This window comes from Amblyomma mixtum, chromosome 1 (assembly GCF_055824585.1).
Source record: "Amblyomma mixtum isolate Tamu chromosome 1, ASM5582458v1, whole genome shotgun sequence".
NCBI lineage: Eukaryota > Metazoa > Arthropoda > Arachnida > Ixodida > Ixodidae > Amblyomma > Amblyomma mixtum.
Genome location: NC_143012.1, coordinates 165,668,033 through 165,690,058, shown reverse-complemented (window position 1 = coordinate 165,690,058; position 22,026 = coordinate 165,668,033).

The following is a 22,026-nucleotide window of genomic DNA, read 5'->3' as shown; positions in this document are numbered from 1 at the left end:
GCTTTCTTGAGCCGTTGTCAAGCTACGGAACGAATAACAGCAGGTGATTTCGTGGCAAAGCTCCGGGTGTGGTAAAAATTACGTGCGGAATGAGAGCACTGCGAAAGAAGGGGCCGGCGCTGTGAAAATTACAATACACTCTTAGGTGAATCTATGCTTATCACAGAGCACATAAAGACTGACAATATCAGCGGAAGTTCGGTCGTCTATGGTTCTGCTTCTTAAACTAGGAAAAGCACCCCTTGACCTCACACTTTACTATCGAAATGCAAAGTAGTGGAATGGATTGCGTGAATTATGCTACACACAAATGGTGGTGCCTTTGGCGGTCGTGGTTTCCACTAAAATTTATTATGCTCTTCAAATTTTTCATTGCACATGACTCTATATCCAGCGTTTTCACTGAATTTTTTCCACTTTTGTGAGGGATTTGTCTTTTGAATCTATGAGGCGTGATAACTTGTTCCGGCCTCTGAGCCGGCGGCCTTTGTTTGATGCACCTGTAAACCTGTATGTCTGATAGGTAGTTTCACGTTTCATGCTTTTACGTGACATACACATCCGATGCTGGCTGCGTGAATTCTAGCAAGTCATTTATTTCATGTTTTGCCCCACCTCACTGTGTCTTCTAACTTATCTGATCAATCGTGTTTGTGGGTTTTAATACATGAGGTGTATTTTCCTGTTCTTTTCCGGCTTGTACAGCTGCAATGAAAAAAGAATGGCACAAGTGAATCATGACCGGAGCGAAAAAATCGCGACACACGGCGCTATTGTTGCCGAGTACACCGATAGCGAGAGTGCCAGGATCATTCCATTTCCTAAAGCGGGGGTGGCCGGCAGAAAGCAGCCCACCTAGACATTCGCCCATCTGAAATGTAACATCCTAAAGGAACGCCTGTAGATCTCTTATCAGCATGTGCTAAGGTGGCTGAGCACATAATTCGTTTTATTTTTTTTTTTGCGCTGGCGTGGCGATCATTGTTATCTTTATCACCGTTTTCCTTTAAAAATATGCTGGGGATGCACTGTAAAAAGTGGGGTTGCACTGTCAAAAGTAATCTGTGGCAGTGCCTGCTTTCGGATGGGCTGCTTTCTATCGGCCACCCCCACTTTGGAAAGTGGAATGTGCCAGGCACTCTCGCTATCTGCGCGTACGGCTACAATAGCGCCGCGTCTCGCAATTTTTCCGCTCCGGTCATGAGTCACTTGTGCTAATCTTTTTCCGTTGCAGCTGTACGTTTCTCCCCTTAGTTATTGTTTTCAGTGTCAGGGAAACTGTTGTAGAAGAACTCAGTGCGTATTCGCTACCTTCCGCCCATGCACCGCTCTGTGTATTTTATTGACCGGTACATGACGTACCCAAAAGAGCACGTAAAATGCCCCTTTAGCAGTGTATGTAGCAGGACATTTTTCTGTAAGCTGCATAGCGATACAATGCCGGTGTAAACATAGTTAGAAAAAATTACATTTTTGTGTCCCACAAAGCATTGCTCAGCGGCGGTGGCGGAAGCAACAGCGGCACAGAGTAACTGTAAATCCTTCACTTTGCAGTTCTTGGCCAGGCTTGCAGCGATACACGTGGTGAACTAAAGTGGCAAGAGCGACGACGATCGGCCCCGCAAGATAACGACACAAGCAGCACCAGCCAGGAGCATATAAAAGGACAAGGCTCACCTGTGCCCCCCACACTTGCTCAGCGGCGGTGGCGGAAGCAACAGCGGCACAGAGTAACTGCAAATCCTTCACTTTGCAGTTCTTGGCCAGGCTTGCAGCGATACACGTGGTGAACTAAAGTGGCAAGAGCGACGACGATCGGCCCCGCAAGATAACGACACAAGCAGCACCAGCCAGGAGCATATAAAAGGACAAGGCTCACCTGTGCCCCCCACACTTGCTCAGCGGCGGTGGCGGAAGCAACAGCGGCACAGAGTAACTGCAAATCCTTCACTTTGCAGGTTGGTGTGCTTTCACTTATTGAAGTCATAAGAAACCTTCTGCCAAACGCCGCCGCCGCTTGAGTCTGTGCTGTTGCTGTAGTTGTTTTCTACTGTGCCGCATGCTTTTCCATCGCGAGTGCTATGGGTGATCCTGTTTGTGATATATGCCTGGTTTGTAATCAGCCACTTCCAGCAGAGGGCTCGTCCCTTACCTGCTCAGAATGCCGATACGGTTACCACTTAGGCGCTTGTTCTAATACGACGAAAGCTGCCTACAAAGCAATGACAGATATCGATAAAAAAAGTTGGAAGTGTCAAACATGTGTAGTTTCAGCTGCTCGAGGCTCAAAAATTGTAACAAAGGTACAGAAGGAGCAGTCTCTGACAGAAAGGATGCTAATGGAAATCAACAAAAAGCTCTGTGAACTACCGGAAATCAAACAGAAGTTAGATATCCTTTTCCAGGTAAAAGAGACAGTGGAAAGTATGGAAAAGTCTGTTCAGCATCTTTCAGATCAGTATGATGAAGTGCTGGCCAAAATGCAGCTTCAGTCCACTGAGATTGTCACTTTATCAAAAAGGGTTGAAAAGATTGAGGCACAGATTCAGTCAGAGAACACTAACCCCGAAGTCTGCGAACTACGACAGCAAATAAACAGTCTGGAACAGTACAGCAGGCGGAATAACTTGGAAGTACATGGACTTGCGCAAACCAAAAATGAAAACTTGTTCCAAAAAATCAATGCTATAGCCCAGGACCTAGAGCTTCCTCAGTTGACTGAGCACGACGTTGAAGGCCTTCATAGACTGCCCGCTAAACGTGGCAAAACCCCGGCAGTTCTGGTTCGCTTTTCCTCACTTGTAATGAAGGACCAATGGATGGCAAAGAAGCAAAGTATGCGGTAAGCTGAATCCACAGTGTACTTTCTTGACAATTTAACAGCGCAGAACAAAAACCTCATGTGGATGATGAGGACAAGGGCCACAGAAAAGCAGTACGAATATGCTTGGCACAGTAATGGAAAGCTTTTTGTGCGCAAGTGCCAGGGTGAAACGGCAATACGGATCGCGTGTGTTGCTGACCTGGAAAATATCATCTGAACAGGCACCGCCTCTACTTCGCCTTACTGATCAGTTTTTTTTTCCATTATTTTTCTTTTATGGCATCACAAACAAAGCCTCTTTACTACAATGCTTTATCTTTTAACTCTGCGGTGCGTAGTTGTCTTGTTCACGAAAATGACAGGATGTCAGTCTTTCATGTGAATATTAGAAGTCTAAAAAATAAGCACTTTGAAATGCAATCAGCTTTGGATTCCCTGAATCACAGATTTGATATACTAGCGTACACCGAAACATGGTTCACAAATCAAAATGATGTTATCTTCTTTCGTGGCTACAAGTTTGAAGGCGTGTTCAGAGAAAACCGTAGAGGAGGTGGCGTCGCATTGTATGTTAAAGAAAACCTTGACTATGAAGTTTTATCAAATTTTTCTCTTGTCGATACCCACTACGAATCGGTTGCTATAAAATGTCATGGAACACTGATCGCTTGCATTTATCGGCCCCCATCTAGTGAAAGTGCTGAATTTATCAAGTTTGTGCGTGATCTTCTTGAATATGCTTGTATCGTAAATATCCCTGTTGTTTTGGTTGGAGACTTTAACATTGATCTTTTGACAAACAGCTCCCCGCGACGTCTTTTTTGTGAAGCCATTGATGCATTTCTCTGCACCAATTTTATTCAGTCACCAACAAGAATAACCTTAGAGAGGGACTCATTATTAGATTTATGTGTTACAAATCATGAGTTATCAAGAGTGCTATCAGGTGTGCTGACATTTGATTTGAGCGACCATCTGCCTATATTCTGGTTTTTTCCTCGGGCGATAAAAAAAAAGGAAGCAAGTACCAACTCCCCAGATAGTATATCGCAGTTTCAATCAAGAAAACTTAGCTAGGTTTAGATCCATGATGGAAAGCACTGCCTGGAGCGAAGTTTACAATGAGTTAAATCCTAGTATAGCGTACAATATCTTTCTTCAGTTAGTAAAAAGCAAATATGATACCGCCTTTCCTTTGACAGTGGGAAAACCTCACAAAAAGTCTCGAAAGCCGTGGGTTACGAGAGAGTTATATCGACGAATTCAAACCCGTGACAGGCTTTTTGACAAATTCATCCAATCAAAAGATCCAGTCATACTTAAGGAATACAAAAAACTTAGAAATAAGTTAGGCTCTGATATTAAAAAAGCTAAGAAACAGTATTATCAGAATAAATTTTCAGCAGTCTCCAATTGCCCTAAGAAAATATGGGATTGTTTGAGCGACCTCATGGGAAGGGCGACAACCCATATTCCCAGCACATTAACATTCAATTGTGTTGAATACAGTGGCGCTGCTTTGGCAGACAAGTTTAATGCTCATTTCCTATCCTCTGGCGAATCATCTCAGAAGCAGGATAGAAATCATGAAATTGCTCAGTATATTGTCTCTCCAATTGGTAATTCCATATTCTTGAATCCTTGCAGCGAACATGAAGTATTCACATTTCTTAGAAGCCTAGACAAATCCACTGCGGCAGGCGCAGATGAAATTAAGGCCGAGCCTATTATTGCTGTTGCCGATCTAATTAGCTTGCCCTTGCAGCATATATGTAACAACGCGTTAGTTCAAGGTATTTTTCCAGATGGTATGAAAATTGCCAGAGTGGTGGTTTTACACAAAGGTGGCCCTTATGACAATATAAACAACTACAGACCTATATCTGTACTCCCTTTGTTTTCTAAACTGCTGGAATATTTGATCAAAATCAGACTGTGTAAGTTCTTTGACGACAGACAAATTTTTGTTAACGAACAGTTCGGATTTCGTGAGAAGAAGTCAACAGAAATGGCATTGCTTAGTATAAAGGAAAAAATATTTTCTAATATGGATGACAAACAATTTACAGTTGGACTTTTTTTAGATTTCAGGAAGGCATTTGATTCAGTTAAACATGATATTTTATTTTATAAGCTACCGTTTTATGGCATTCGAGGAGTTGCCTTAAATCTGATCCGTACTTATCTTTCCGGTCGCGTTCAGTATACATGTTTGAATGGTCATCAATCACAACCTGGTCAATTAATATACGGTGTCCCACAAGGGTCTATTTTGGGTCCAGTGTTTTTCATTCTATATATCAACGATATAATAGCCATCCCTCGAACTCCCACAATAATTTTATATGCAGATGATACCAGTGTGTTTTTTTCTGGCATGCATCTTAGTAATATTCAGGCTGAGGCAAATGCATGGTTACAAGAATTGTCTTTATGGTTGAATATAAATAAACTAGAGTTAAATGTTAATAAAACAAAGCTTATTGTATTTAAGGCACGAAACAAGCCTGATAACAGTGAAATTAATCTTACATTCAAAAATAGCGTAATTGAGCGTGTTTCTTCCTACAAATTTTTAGGCATAATCTTTGAAGAACACTTGAGTTGGACCCTGCATATTAATAAGATTCATGCCAGCATATCAAGGTCATTATGTGTATTATATAAACTTCGAGACCTTGTTCCGAAATGGCTGAAGTGGCAGTTATATTATACCTTAATTCAATCACATCTTCATTATTGTTTACTTGTTTGGGGATCTACAACGAAAACTAACCTCACGAGGCTGATAACATTACAGAAAAAAGCAATACGATATGTCGAAAACCTTGCATACAATGATCATACAGGTTTGTACTTCTCTAAGCATTCTATTCTAAAAGTCAATGAATTATTTGAGTTGAAACTGCTTTCTTATGTGTTTAACGATTTAAAACATCATCCCACTAAATATGTTCAATTAAACTCTAGTAGTGACGCGCCTTATAAATTAAGGCACGTCAGTTACAGAGTACCATTCGTAAGGACTAACTATGGAACCGAAATGCTTTCATATTTAATTCCCAGTCTTCTAAATAAACATACTGTCGACGTCGACGACAGCCGGTGATCTAAAGGAGCGATCCTCACTCGACATACCCGTGCTTCTCGACGGTCACAGCATTAGCGCGTTGGTGGACACAGGAGCAGAGTTTTCAATTATTAGTGGCAAACTGGCAGCGCTTCTGAAGAAAGTCACGACTCACTGCTCTGGCATGCAGATCCGGACGGCGGGGGGCCATATCATTACTCCGCTTGGACAGTGCACGGCTAGGGTCCAGATCATCGATTCGACGTTCGTAGTGAGCTGCCTGGTGCTCCGCGACTGTTCTCGTGACCTGATTTTGGGCGTAGATTTTCTCCGTGAGAATGGTGCCGTTATCGACTTGCGGAACAGAACCGTTACGTTTTCTAGAGCGAAAGCCGACAACACCTCCGATGTTCGTCAACGCAGCTCCGCCCTTCGTATTTCCACTGAGAGTGTTTTGATCCCGCCGCGCGCCAGTGTTTTTGCAAGAGTTGAATGCGATGATAGGCTACGTGATGGACCTGCAGTCGCCGAGGGCAACCTTTCCTTGCTACTGACACACGGCATTTGCTCGGCCCGAAGCCTTGTCCACCTCCATAACGGTCGGTCGGAGCTCCTGATTACTAATTTTACCAACGAACCTCGTCGCCTTTTCCGAGCTACTGCCATAGCGTGGGCCGACCAATTGGCAGATGTTACTGAGTGTTTTGCGTCCGAGGGCATGGTACAACCGGAGACGTCCCTGGATCGCATCGATATTAGCTCCGGGCTATCAGCCACTCAACAGCGCGACCTACGCGCCCTACTGCTTCAATACCAAACCTGCTTCGCATCCTCCTCGAAAGTGCGGCAAACGGCGGTCACAAAGCATCGAATCATCACTTCCGATGATGCTCGCCCCATACGACAGCAGCCGTACCGCATTTCCCCGAAGGAACGCGACGCCATCCAAACGCAGGTGAAGGAGATGCTTACAGACGGCATAATTCAGCCTTCTAAGAGCCCGTGGTCGTCGCCTGTTGTTCTGGTAAAGAAGAAGGATGGGACTTTGCGCTTTTGCGTCGATTACCGTAAGCTGAACGCCATAACGAAAAAGGACGTCTACCCGCTGCCTCGCATCGACGACTCACTCGACAGACTTCGCCGCGCCAAGTATTTTTCATCGATCGACCTAAAGAGTGGATATTGGCAGATTGAGGTTGATGAACGTGACCGCGAAAAAACTGCCTTCATCACACCCGACGGCCTATATGAATTTAAGGTGTTGCCCTTCGGCCTTTGTTCAGCGCCTGCGACGTTTCAGCGCATGATGGACACTGTCCTGGCTGGCCTCAAATGGCAAACCTGTTTAGTTTATCTAGATGACGTGGTGGTGTTTTCAGAAACCTTCGACCAACACCTTGAACGACTGCGGACCGTGCTGGATGCCCTGCGGTTGGCCGACTTGACACTTAAACCCGAGAAGTGCCACTTTGGCTACAAAGAGCTCAAGTTTCTTGGCCATGTTGTGAGCGCCGACGGTGTAAAACCCGACCCCGAGAAAACTGCCGCCGTAGCCGAGTTTCCCCGTCCTACTACAAAGAAAGCGCTCAAGCGCTTCTTGGGTTTGTGCGCCTACTACCGCCGTTTTATCGCAGACTTCTCCAACATCGCTGAACCCTTGACCCGCTTAACGCGTGAAGATACACCGTTCGTCTGGACTGCCGCGCAAGAGGCTGCTTTCACAGAGCTGCGACAACGGCTGCACACTACCCCTGTGCTTGCTCACTTTGATGAGGAGGCTGCTACCGAGATACACACCGACGCTAGCAATATTGGGCTTGGTGCCGTCCTCGTTCAGCATCAAGAAGGCGTGGAACGTGTGATCGCGTATGCAAGTCGCACACTCTCGCGCACCGAAATCAACTATTCCACCTCAGAAAAGGAGTGCCTCGCCGTCATCTGGGCCACGATGAAATTTCGGCCCTATATCTACGGTCGCCCTTTCAAAGTCGTCACAGACCACCATTCCTTGTGCTGGCTGACCAATCTCCGGGACCCATCAGGCCGCCTGGCACGCTGGAGCCTTCGCCTTCAGGAATTTGATTATACAATTGTCTATAAGTCCGGACGTAAACACGAAGATGCCGACACGCTCTCGCGCGCACCCGTTGAGCAAGCTGATGACAGCGCAGAGGACGACCATCGTTTCCTAGGTGTGGTCAGCAGTTCGGACTTGGTGGCAAGGCAGCGTGCTGACGCTGGCCTGCGGTCTGTCATGGATCACCTAGAGGGCCATGCTTCCAACGTACCTCGACCCTTTTCCCGCCACCTGTCCTCTTTTTGTATTCGCAATGGCGTACTCTACAAGAAAAACTCACGTAACGGTGACCGGACCTACCTCCTAGTCGTACCATCAGACCTCCGCGACGACATCCTTTCAGCGTGTCATGATGAGCCCACATCTGGCCACTTGGGATTTGCACGCACGCTCGCCCGAGTGCGTCAGGCCTATTATTGGCCTAAACTTGCAGCGACCATTCATCGCTACGTCAGAGGTTGCCGTGAGTGCCAGCGTCGTAAGTCGCCACCGCTAAAGCCTGCAGGTTTGCTCCATCCAATTGAACCACCTCGCACACCTTTTGACCAAGTCGGCATTGATCTTCTGGGCCCATTTCCTGTATCAGCATCTGGCAATAAGTGGATTATAGTTGCGACTGATTATTTGACGCGCTATGCGGAAACCAAGGCGGTGCCGCGCAGTACATCCTCGGAAATCGCACATTTCTTCATACACCACATCGTTTTACGACACGGCGCCCCGTCTTCCGTAATCACCGACAGAGGCACTGCGTTTACTGCGCAGCTCTTGCACGAGGTGTTCCAGCTGAGTCACACGACCCACCGCAAGACTACTGCATACCACCCGCAGTCAAACGGGCTCACGGAGCGCCTCAACAAAACCTTAGCGGACATGCTCGCCATGTACGTCGATGTACAGCACAAGACCTGGGACGAGATCCTCCCATACGTGACGTTTGCCTATAACACGGCGCTTCAGGAAACGACTCGCTTTACGCCGTTTCGCCTCGTCTACGGGCGTGACGTACAGACAATGCTCGACGCCATGCTTCCGTGCGCCCCTGACGACCAGGAGCTCACGTCGGACGCCGAGGAGTTTACTCGGCACGCAGAGGAAGCCCGGCAACTGGCCCGTATGCACATCCGACGGCAGCAGGCCACGGATGCAAAACGCTACAACCAACGACATCGACACGTAGAGTACCACCCCGACGACAAAGTGTGGGTATGGACCCCAGTACGTCGCCCAGGTCTGTCGGAGAAGCTCCTGAGCCGCTACTTTGGACCGTACACAGTGTTGCGCCGTATCACGGATGTGACGTATGAAGTCCTCCCCGATGGCACTCTACCGAGTTCGCGCCGTCGACCTCAGCCTGAGGTCGTGCACGTACTGCGCATGAAGCCTTACTGTACACAGTAAGGGACGTAGCCTCTTCCGCGTGTTCTTTTTATTAGTGCCTGCAGCCGTTGAGCGGCATGTGACCGTTTGTTCACTTGCTTACTTCCTCCCGTTCACTCAATGTGCGCCCACGTTTTTGCTTTCTTTTTTGGGGAGGGGGAATAATGCCGCCAGGTGTCCCCGAGCGGCGCCGAAAGGACGAAGAAGTGAGGAACTCGCGTGCTCTCGGAGCTGGGACTCTGCTTCTCTGTTGGCGGCTTGCGCCTAGCCTGTGTGATTAAGGACCCATCCGTGACAATACACAGGCCATAGAAATTATTCAGAAATCTGTTTCCCAAAAGTCATTCAATAGAAATGCTAAAGCTTACCTCCTTTCTCGCCCGAATGATTAAAATTCTTGATGTCCCTGTTTTTCCGTCAACTCTTTGAATTCTCATGTTTTTCTTGTTGTGATGTGCCTTGTAAATATTTACTTTAATTATGTCATTGCAAAAGTATGCACCTTCCTCCTACTTTTTTTACCTTGTATAATTATGTGTTGTTTTTTGTAATGAGAGTGTATGAAGCTTCTTTTGCCGCTTGTTCTGAGCATTGTGTCGGGTGCTTGGGCCCCGTCAGGCAGAGTGCATCTGCCTTTTGCCCCTGTATCCGAGACCTTGTTGTCTGAAATAAAGATCTATCTATCTATCTATTTCGACGCGTCCATCTAGCTCGACCACCAGCAGCGTCAACCCACGATAAAGTATCATTAAGACGCAATGCGAAGGTGCACTAGGTTACCTACCTGATCTTGAATTTTTTTCAGTGTTACGGGGCGTACGGGCCTAAACCAGTAAGAAGCCTAATGGGTAGAAACCTTCCTATATGAACTGGTTGGGTCGAAAGTAACCGGCCGCCCTCCACGTTCCCAACCGGGCCACACGGCATGCGGGCGCCACCTAACGATCCACTCCTGGCGTCAAGACTGGCGCAGTGCAGCCCGGTTCGGAACATGGAGGGCGGCCGATTACTTTCGACCCAAATAGTCCATTGTCCCGTCAATACCGGCACTGGCGTCAATTGCTCCCACAGCGGCCGGAGCAAAGTCAATTGGTTCTTCGTCTCGTTGTCCTGGCAGTAACCGTATACAACAGAAATATCTTCACCCCCAAGCGGTATTCAAACTACCACCGGTGTAAACGGAATAGCTTTGCTTCCCGACGCCCCGGACAATTTGGTCACTAGTAGAGTGGCTCTTGCAGCGTGCAAGCGCAGGAATTATTCATTTTGAAACAGCCGTTTGCCTCCACTCACCACGTGCGCTGACGTAGTTTAGACCGCCACTAACCAGTGTTTCTTACCCCTGAAAATCTTGACTGCAACCAACGCGATAAGCACCCCTAACGAAGGAAAGGGTAGCATGAGTTCATGGCGAAGGGCCGCCTGAATCGAGCTAACGGCGGGAGTTCTTCGCCCGACGAAAAATCCCAGCTGCTTCACGCCAGGCCATTTGTGCCATGTTTAAAGTCCGCAGAATACTACGGATGGTTACTTCCTCGGCCTAATTGGATGTGCAGCACGTAGCGGTGCACTAAACGAGCAGAATAACAGTGCCTTCGGCGCCAGCGACATACACGACACCTTCGGTTGTTGCTAACGCTAACTTGGCTGATCAGATTGTGTAGCCGCTTTTTCGTTCTTTCGAATTAAGATAATTTCAGAGTAGACGATCTGGCATCCGTATATTGCTAAAAAATATTGGTAGTTGTAGCAGCAATATGGGACCTCATTCAGGCACAAAACTTAGGCGCCTAAGACGTTGATGACGTGCTGCACGAGCAGGCTCTGTTCGTCTTCGCCTCCAGCTCAAAGCCAGTCGAGCCAGATCCCGACAATACGGAAGGGTGTGTAAAAGTAACCCCATTGCAGATGATCCGGGCAGCAGAATAAATAGCTGGAGAGGTTGGCATAAGGGGCAGGGCAGTTGGGACATGAATGATCGCAACAGAATTTGTACAGATAAAGCCGTACAGGTGTGACAAGAATGTTGAGTTTCCATAATGAGAGGAAGAGTGGTACGAGTTTTCATACAGGAAGCGAAGACTCCCAATAGCAGAATCTACGGAGGCACTTGAGCTGTTCACCTCAGCTTGTTATGCTGAGTGATGCGTTTTCAATAGAGGAGAACCATTGGAGCCAAGATTTGTGCGACCTGCGATTCGGTCTAAGTTGAAAACATAAAATCCTTCACCACATTTTCTGACGCGTTTCACTCCGAGGTAATGCGTTTATGTAGTTCTGGACAGCGTACAGCGAAGAAAGAAATTGATAGTTATGACAGCTATAACATGGTTCTGGAGCAAATGGGAATTCTAGATAGTGCAGTGAAGATAGTGCAGATGAAGAACATAAAATTCCCGACCTCAATTTCTGACGCGTTCCAATCCGAGGTAATGCGTTTATGTAGGGCTGGACAGTGTGCAGTCCAGAAGGAAGTTGTTAATTATGACCACTAAAAGGATGGTTCAGCAGCGAATGGGAATTCTAGATAGTGCAGTTACAATAGCTTTCAAGGTTTGGCATTTGGCCCCGCTAGCTTCCGGAGCTGGTTCATCTCTTCAACTGAAATCACAAGCCAGGCCGTTGATTTTAGACAAAATGGCCGTTAGGGCTACACTGTACACTTGCAAAAGATATTTCGCATAAAAACCTGCAAAAGTGAACAATGGCCGACAATTTTCAAGATACAAAAAATGGAGTCCTATTCCATGCAGGGCATGTGTACCAGGCATGTGATGTAATAACTGCTGTGATATACACTCTTTAGCGAAGGATACGCTATGAAATGTTGCAACTGCAATTAAATATAGTGCTGTCACATGTCTCCACAGAATGGAGAGAATGTCGGAGCACTTCGCTGCTCAAGAAAAGTGGCTGCATCCCTGGAAACGTCAGCGAAAGAGATATGAAGGCTGTCTTACCAGGCAAGGAGTTCCGGGAAGGTAGTAAGCCCACTCTGTTTTTCCCTCGGTATTCGTGCAATTGAATGTACACAGATGGAGAGGATCCTCCTAGAAAGGAAAAAATTATATGAGTGCCTTATAACTGACCTATAGTTTGAGTGGCCCTTGCGGGTGTTCTGAGAGTAGCTCCAGCTGGTATGGGGTGCACTGAAGTATCCCACAATGACCAGGGCGTTGCTGCCAGCGCAGGCGAGCGCTTTGCGGATGACGAGGAGGAGAGGAGTTGAAGGGGCTTTGGGAGGGCTGTACACATTGAGAACGAAGAGGCTTTTGGGAGGGCTGTACACATTGAGAACGACGAGGCTTGCCTCACTGCGATGGCTGTGAAGGGTTTCAAGGAGGGGATGGGCACATTCCGAAACGGCCAGATGGTGCCGTAAGGTTGCGGTACACCAGCGTTGTAACGCTTAGTTGGGCCTCCGAAGGAGGGTGGAAGGAGGCGTAGTCGCGCAGCTTAAGGGGTGCTAGGCCGCAAGGGAGAGTGTCACGAGGGATGTTCTGGAGATGGAGCTCCAGGGTACTCCGTTTGCCGCGGAACTCCCAACACTTCCACTGCCATAGATAAAGGTGCGGGGGGTGTCTTCATGGCGGATGGCGAGGTCCTCAAGTGGATTCATAGTAAGTGCAGGGATTGGTGGGGAGGGCAGCGAGAGGTGCACGAGGGAGGCCTCAGTCGCGCTCTGGAGGGTTTCTAGGGCCGCGACCCTGTTGTGTAGGGCGGTGAGGTGAGATTCAGTGTCGGCCATGCGTACTGGCGACGAGCTCCTCAAGTTGCGCGAAGCAGCCTATAATAGGCTGCTCAAACGCCTCCAAGAAGAGGCTGTTTGTTCAGTGGCATCACGCTCGGGCGCGAGGGCATCGGAGGAGGGTGATTGGCGTTTGTGCGAGGGGCTGCGGCTGGGAGAGGAGGCTCGCGATGACGCAGCCTAAGGTGCCGTGTTCATCGGCTTCTCAGCTGATGCCGGTGGAGGTGGTTGTTGTAAAGGTGCGGGAGCTGGTGCAGAAGGAGGAGGAGGAGAAAAAGCGAGGGAGGGCAGACGCGCTAGCGCATCTGTTTAGAACGGCATCGAAGAGTCCAGCCGTATCTAGGAGTCCAGTGACAAGTTCACACTTGCTACTCTGAGGCTTCACACAACCATCTGAAGCTCAGGGATTTGGACTAGAAGTACTTTCGCACTAAAATATCTGTGCTCGCGTTCTCTTACCGCAGCAGACAGTGCCTCTTATGCCATTCACCTTGAGTATTCTGCGCCTTCCTTGCCGCAAAGTGCCGTCTATTGCCGGCGTACCTCGTCATCTCATGACGTCGTCGCGTGTGGCAGCTCGCCTTTTATCAGCGTTAATTTCAAGTGTTCGGTTCATTTTTTTCCTTGTGCCAAGGCCTTGTGCGCTACGATTGCGAGCTTGCCTTTAAAGGCGCAGAACAATGACTAAGAGGGGCCATGAGATTATGGCGGGAATATAAAGACCGTGCGTCGAACTGTAAGATTGAAGCGTTCCAGTGTCAAAAAAACAAGGATTTATAATTTCAATTTGGCATCGAAAATCGCATAAAAATCCAAGTTTTCGGCGAAAACCGCCATTATCGCTGAAGTCCACCATATGACCCCATATCGGTAAAATATCGATGATTTGTTTTAAATGCGAAGTGGTTTTCGCTCGTGAGTGCTCGGCATGTTCTATTATAGTTTGAACTCCTACCAGTGCGCCATTCAGCGAAAAGCCACACTCCCTTCGCATCGTCTACCCTGAGCTTTTAGATTTTTGAATTACATGGCACCACAGTGCTTCCAAATTCCTGGATGGAGCGGAAACCACGGTCTACTCAAAGTTTTGCCGACCAGGCGAAAATCACTGTGCTGTAACAGCTTTGAGTACGGAAACTGACGTGAACGATAGTCCATTCCAGTTTCTGTAAACCCTGCAAAGGAATTACACTTACTAACTCCCTTTCGTGGTCTACACATATTAAAAGCACTTGCGCTTCTGCTACATGCCCGCTTGGCTTTCTATGACACAAACAAACACAGGCACTCTCGGAATTAAAATTTTAAGCCTATAAAGCATTTTTTTTTGCAAAAACTAGAGTACTCTTTAGTGGTATGAGATCCCTTCTAAATAAAAGGCAAGCAAAAGCTGAAATGGTTCATAGACGCGCAGTTCGTTTTATATTTATTAAATATCTGGTTCAAAGGTCGTCGCAGACAATAACATCCAACCACTAGAAATCGGAAGGAAAATTGCGCGACCTAAGTTTTTATATGACACCTACACATAACGCCAGAATCTGAACTCAAACTTTGATATTTTGCTGTTTACATCGCTTTCATCCAGGCATCGGCACGTCAAACATTTCGTCCCATACGCCACGCGCACAAATTTGTTCGTCTTCATTCTTTCCACGAACTAGAACTGAGTGGAATGTCCTGCCTCCAATAGTTTTTCCTTCGGAAAATTTTGAGTGTGCTTTAACTAATATGTTTCAATTTTGATGCACCCTTGAGCTTTGTTTGTGATTTAATTCGGACTCTTTATGCGGAAGCACAGTTCCGTATTCAAACTTTTACCCCACTTATTGTTTTTGCAAGTAAGTCTTTGTTACTTATGTATGTTATCATAATTTTGTTCTGTTGATGTGTGTGTGCACCTTGTCCTCGTGAAAAGCCGTTGTGCATGCCGATTTTTAATTCGTGCTTCTCTTGAACCAAGCTAACGTTTCAAGTATGGTTATGAAAGCACTGCTATGTTAAAAAAATTATCTGTATGCTCCCACCTGCTTGATCTTCCGAGACTGCAGAATCTCCCAAACAAACAGCACACTAAAAACAGCATATTACTGTGTGGCGCAACGTTGGTATGGCGGGTGAGATTTGTGTTAGTTTTTGGTGCCGCCCTTTTGCCAACATGCAATCGCCATCACGCTGGCTGATCGTGGTTTCTAACATTGGGATAGAGAATAACAGGCGCATGCACTGAATTAAAAATTCTCGGTAAAAAAATTCCTACAACGTTTCTAATAATACCATTGTGGAATACAGCACCTTAGAGAGCAAGGTTTCGGTTGGGCCGAAAAACACTGGGTCTTTAAAATCGAGTGTTCTGTCCCTTTAAGCCGCAAGCATTTGTAGCCCCATTGCGAGAAAAGCCGGCGGCGTGCGTTAGTGCATTAGTGTGAGTACTCGCAGATGGTACAGCAACTCCCAGTGATGGCAAGAAAAATAGGCTAACACAATCGGCCGTACGACGCACTCAGCAAGCCAAATGCCTTGATTTTAGACAGTCACGCTAGTTGGACTCGTCTTATTACAACCAGCCCCCTCTCCATCCCCCACTGGCTGACCTCGATGTGGTACTAGCGTTCTCGACTATATTCGTTCCAAACTTCTGTGGGATCCCTCGTCGTACTTCGTGATGGGTGGCGTCACACGATTTCTCTATGCATGTAGCTCACATGTTCTAGTGAAGGTGGAAGCCGGCTTGCGACAGGGATTCGAGCCCACGGCATCTGCACCTTAGGTCGTCGGCTCGAATCCCTGCCGCAAGCAAGTTTCCAACTTGACTAGAACATGCGAGCTACATGCATAGAGAAATGTATGACACCACCCGGAATGCTGTACGAGAGGTCCCTCCGAAGTTTGTTACGAATATAGTCGGGAATGCTGCCGATCACATGTGCACCTTGAGCCGCCGCGGTGCCTCAGTAGTTATGGCGCTTGGCTACTGACGCGAAAGACGCGGGTTCGATCCCGGTTGCGCGGTCCAATTCCGATGAAGGCGAAATTATAGAAGCTCGTGTAATGTGCGATGTTAGTTCACGTTAAAGAACCCAAGGTGGTCGAAATTTCCGGAGCCCTTCACTACGGCGTCCCTCGTAGCCCAAGTCGCTTTGGGACGTTAAACCTGCATACATCATAAACCAGGCATATGCACCTTAAACTCCAGCGCAGACTTTACCTTTTTCTCTAAGGCGCGACTGAGGTGTCCACGGAGAGGTGAGACAGTTACTGGACAATTTCCATTCTTCAAAAACCTGTTTTTGTATTGAAATTGTGACGCAACCGTTCGTCGTACACCGTTGCAGATGGGGCAATACAGCGCCTTGTGATGTACCGCCTATGCCGAAGGCCTGGCGATCCGTGGGAAAGTATTTAATGTAGTGGAAGCTGTTGGAGCCATAGTCAGTCTCATTCAGATGAGCTTGAGTGACGCAGCGTTTCACATTGTCAAATTCTCCTTAAGGTCCAAGCCGTCCAAGGCCAGGACTACCGTGTCGTTGTGGGGGCACTCGACAGGAGTGAGCATTTCATGTTTTAGTTGGACTAGTATGTCCTGAACTGGTTTATGCGACGAAGGAGTTTCGATTTTCTAAGTATTATGAAAGTCAATCGCGAACCATAGTTTCCATGCGTTTGGGCATACAAGACTTGGCAATGCTTCACCTGCCCTCTAAATCGGCCATTGTCGAAGGCGTTCAGCATGCGCTGTATGCCGACTACATCACTATCTGGGCCACCCAAGGTAATATGGGTCACATGAAGGAATGCCTGCAAGCAGCCGTTGACATAGTAGACAACTATGTCACGTACTGCGTCCTCCAGTGCTCACCACAAAAATAAGAATTTGTGCATATTCGGCCGAAGCCGAAGTTTAAAATCCCCATTTCCCTCTCCCTCGCCAGTGGTACCATCCGCGAAGCATCGGAAATGAGAGTTCTCGGACTCTTTATTAGCAGAACACGTCGCACCGACACAACTCTGGCCAAGCGGCGCTAGGTCCCCGACCAGGAGGGCCGCATGGTCTATCAGGCCTCCAACAAACACGGAGGTCTACGAAGCAGAGACGCGCTGCGACTCGCATATGCCTTCGTTACGATTGGAATACTCTATTCAACCCCATAACTCCACACCGCAAGCAGTATGAAGATGTCTTTGAGGTCACCCTACGTAAGAACATAAAAAGGGCGTTAGGCTCCTCGCGCTGGGGGTAAACACCTATCGGGAGCTCCATGAAGAGGACCTGAACAACCAATACACGCGTCTCGCCCAGACCATGTCCGGTCGTCGCGTTTTGGGCCAGCTACACATTCAACACAACTATCACACCGAGGAAAGGGTAGCAGTGCCCGAACTATGGAGAGGCGCCCACCATGTTCGAACCCTTCTTACTGCAATGTTCCAAGAAGGCCGTAATGGCCGGCAGCAGGCGCGGGCGGATGCCCACCACCGCCATTATGGAAAGAAACAGGGCCTCTTTAATACGGACGTGGACCGCCCGCACCGCTCCAGGAGGGGTGGTACACGGAGCGGTCATACACCAGCAAAGATCGGTGGACGGGCTCACTTTCAGAGCTCCGAGCGCAACTCACGCTGAGGAGGTGGCCTTCGCCCTGGCAGCCTCTCACCGTCAGGCACAATATATCCTATCCGACTTTCGAGGGGCTTTTCGAAATGACGAGCTGGGTTTGTCTTCCTCACAGCTTATCGAATACTTCGCAACGCGGCGGGAGACCGAGATCTTACGCTCTGCCACTTAGTCTTAACTCCAGGCCACCAAGGCGTACCAGAAAGGGCTGCAGACGCAGGCGCCTGCACACTCACTCTCGGGCCCCTGGCGACGACTTTACTGAATTGGATTTGGACAACGAACCCCTTCTAAAATTTAAAGATATCGTGAATCACTACCAAGACTTTCACCGCAAGTACCCGACCCCTGTCAAAGGGCTGGGGAAAGCAGCTCAGCGTCTTCTGCTAAGACTCTTCACTAATACACTGCTGTGCCAGGCAGAACTGAAATACTTCGATCCCTCCTTTTCTGGCCTCTCCGCATGCTTTATGGAGGTGGCTAACACCTATCATATGGTGTGGGCATGCGAGAGCAGTCTTTCTCGCATCCCTCACCCCAACCCAACTCGAGAAGACTGGGAGGCGGCCCTGCTCGGCTGCTATGACTTTTCGGCCGAACAGGCCATGCATCCATGTTGCACATGCCACAACAGGCGCCCATGTTGCACATGTCGTAACAACCAAGATAAGAAATGATCTTGTAAACGAGAAAGACCAGCTCCTTCGTGGCAAGTTTCCCGGCGTGGTTTACAAAAGCGCCAGCTCCGACTGTTAATCAGTTTGCATAGGCGAAACGAAAGATGTCACAAGACGCCTGAAAGAACGTCAGTAGGACGTACGAAAAGGAAAAGTGACAACGAACGCAATCGTGGAGCATGCGAATGACTCGCCATGAAATTAACTGGGACGAAGCAGATATAGTGGCAACAGAAAAGAATGCATCAGCCCGCCGATACCTCGAGTCACTATAATCCAGACCACGCCTAACAAAATAAATAAGAATGATGACATATTGCACCTTATCTACGCGAAATGTCTAAAAACGATACTAACCGCTAGGAAAAGCCCGGGACGTCAAGCCGGTTGCTCATTATCTACAAGAGAGCCGTAGCGCCCCCGAAACGTCATTTGTGTTTGAACATGGTCACTGACCAGTAAATCTCCTGAGGCCATGCATGGTCTGGCGTACCCGAGCTACGGTAGAGTCAGATGGGGTCCTCCCAGAATAGGGACCCCACCTAGTATTGTGAGGGGGGCGGCCCACTAGGGGTCGCCTCCCAAACAAGCGACCTCTCTATATATAATGAATGCTTTTCACCACCACCATCACACCGTTGCGGATGAGGGAATGCAAAGGGGTGGTTGTTACGACATACTTGGCGGAAGCCAACAGTGACCGAAACCAAGGAACATATGGGATGTCTATTTTAAGGCGGAAACCTTTAATGCCTCATCCTGTGTTTGTGTCTGCGCTGTGTTTCTGTGTTGTGTCTTCTCTTCTTCGTCTGCGTCCTTCGCGCTGTTTTTCTAATGCCTCGTCGTTGTAAGCAGCAGCTGTCGACAAGAATGTCACGCTTTTCAATTGGTCGAAGTAGTCTTGACGTCACAGTGCATGAATTTCAAACCATAAAACCAATTAAAGGGATGGTATAGTGATGCTCCAAGTGAGTGGGAATGAGGTTATTTAATTGCTTAATTAACCAAGTAACCTAATGTGCCTTTCTAGGCAGACCAGATAAATAAATAAAACCGAGTAGGAAATTGGTCGAGTTGGGGAATCGAACCAGGGTCTCCGGAGTGCGAGACGAGCACGCTACCACTCCGCCATGCCAGCTCGATGGTTTGGAATGTACAAAGGCGCGTCCAGTGAATACGGTGTCTTCGTTCACTCCCATCTTCCTCCCTTCCCGGTAGGCGAGGTTCAGGTGTCCACTGTGATAAGCGAGGCATACATTTTCTTTCTTCAAACGGGCGATGGCGTTCTGTGGACTCCCTGGCAGCGTTGCAAGCCGCTGTCGCGTTCCACTCTTAGAAGCGAAGCTTAACATCTTAACCACACATCAGTGACACAAGCAGCACCACCGCGCTTAAAGCGTCCGGCTCACCGCACTTTGGGTCAACACAGTTTCCTCTGAATTTTTTTATAAGTGGTTTTCATCAAAAGGAGAATAATAAAAGACGAAAAAACAACCAAATGCCACTAATGGGATCCGAACCCACAACCTCCGCAAGTAGCGTGTGTTGCTCTGCCAACTGAGCTACGGCGATGGCTGCAAAAACTTGTGCTTTCGGTGGTATCAATGAGCAATGTAAACGAACCTTGACAGTGTTCACCGGCGTCCCCCTCATCTATAGCGGCGTGCGCAGTGCGTCTTGTATTACTGTGAGGGCCACGTAGGAACGGGGTCGAAAGGTAAGGGCGCAAGCCAGGCGAGAACCCTCTTACGCTACCTACGGCCTCAAGACCGCGAGATTCGAGGCCCTCGATAAACTATGTACTAGACAAGGGAATGGAAAGAGGTGCTCGTTATGACGTACATGACGGAAGCCAACAGTGATCGAAAGCAAGGAGGGATGTTCTTTCTTAATTTGTAGCTTTCATCAATGGGAGATTAATAAAAACAGAAGAAAAAACAACCCCATGCCGCCGGTGGATGCGTAGCTCGTTTGGTAGAGCCTCGGATGCGAAAATTGGTGGTCATGGGTCAGTCTCGCATTGATGAAATCTACAAATTAAAAAAAGGAGTCCCGTATGCTCCTTGGATTCGGTGACTGTTGGCTTCCGTCACGTACCGTTGCGGGTGGTATCATACGGGTTCTCATTCTCTAAGCATACGTTTCTTAGGCTTTAGGCTTGCTGGCGAGAGGTATTCGAATATATTGCCAGACCTTTGGGTATTCAGCGTTTGTGGAATTCAGCGTTCTTTCCCCAGTTGTAAGGTTTTGACGGGCTGTCTTCGGAAAGACGATATGTGGTTTGCGACGAAGAGCACGCAGCACATGAAAAATTGGTGCTGCGTAGGAAAGTGTCAAAGTGAGAACTGGCATCACATTGAAATGGTAAAGTCACTTTAGTACTATGGTATGCCGTTGTCGATGAGATATCCGCCACGGTGGCTCAGTTGTTGTGGTGCTCGGCTGCAAGGCGCTACTTGCCATCTCGGCCGTGGCAGTCGCATTTCCGTGGAGGCGAAATGCTAGAGACCTATATACCCAATACCCGATGTCAGTGCACGTTAAAGAACCCCTGGTGGTTGAAATTTCCGGAGTCCTTCACTACGGCGTCTCTCATAGCCTGAGTCGCTTTGGGACGGAAAACGCCATTAACTAAACTAAACTTTCCACTGAGGATCTATACCAGCCAGAAAGTTGCCTAATAACATCATTGTAGCAGGTGTCAGATGTCACCTTCTGATGACCTCTTTCTGCCTGTTCTTTCTCACTTCCTACTTCTTCTCTTTCCTCATGCCGTAGTTCAGGTGTCCACCAGTATGTGAGACAGCTACTGCGTCTTTCCAGCCGTCGGGGTGGCTCAGTGGTTATGGCGCTCGGCTGCTGACCCGGAAGACGCGGGTCCCATCCCGGCAGCGGCGGTCAATTTTCTATGGAGGCGAAATTCTAGAGGCCCGTGTACTGTGCCATGTCAGTGCACGTTAAAGAACTCCAGGTGGTCGAAATCTCCGGAGCCCTTCACTACGGCGTCTCTCATAGCCCGAGTCGCTTTGGTACGTTAAACCCCTATAAACCATATTGTGTCTTTCCTTGCGTGTTGTGTAATGTGAGGTAGGTCGCTGTGCGGCTCTAGAGGAAGAGAAAAGAATGAGAAGGCGCTGCGGCCGGCATGCAATAACGCTGTCGCTTTCCCTCCAGTTTCTGCTGCTTTTTGTTGCAGAATGTATCTTTAGCATTTCTCTCACCGACGAGACCTGGAGCTGCTCGTATTACTCTTGGGAAAACTCAACTTCTCAGTCGAATCTTTAGAGGCGACGCTCTCTTTCTATTCATTCTAACGAAACCAGGCAAGAAGGGCACTAAAACATCACATGAAAAAAAAAAATATATTGCCGCATGCCGCGTGACGTTCGCTGGTTGCCGCACTTCAGAGGCGTATGTGGCGTGTATTCTTATGAGGTTTGAGTGTTCATGGATGCCCACTACGGCTAAAAAAGGTAATAGCGCCTGAAATATACAAAACATTTACCACAGTACCAAACCAATTTTGCAAAGCAGCATTTAGCCTCCGTCCTTTCACTCCATGTCGACCGTAATCCGCTCACTCGCGATGGGCTTCGCTTAAGGAGCGCTGTGAGTTTCTTATATCTACACTTTAA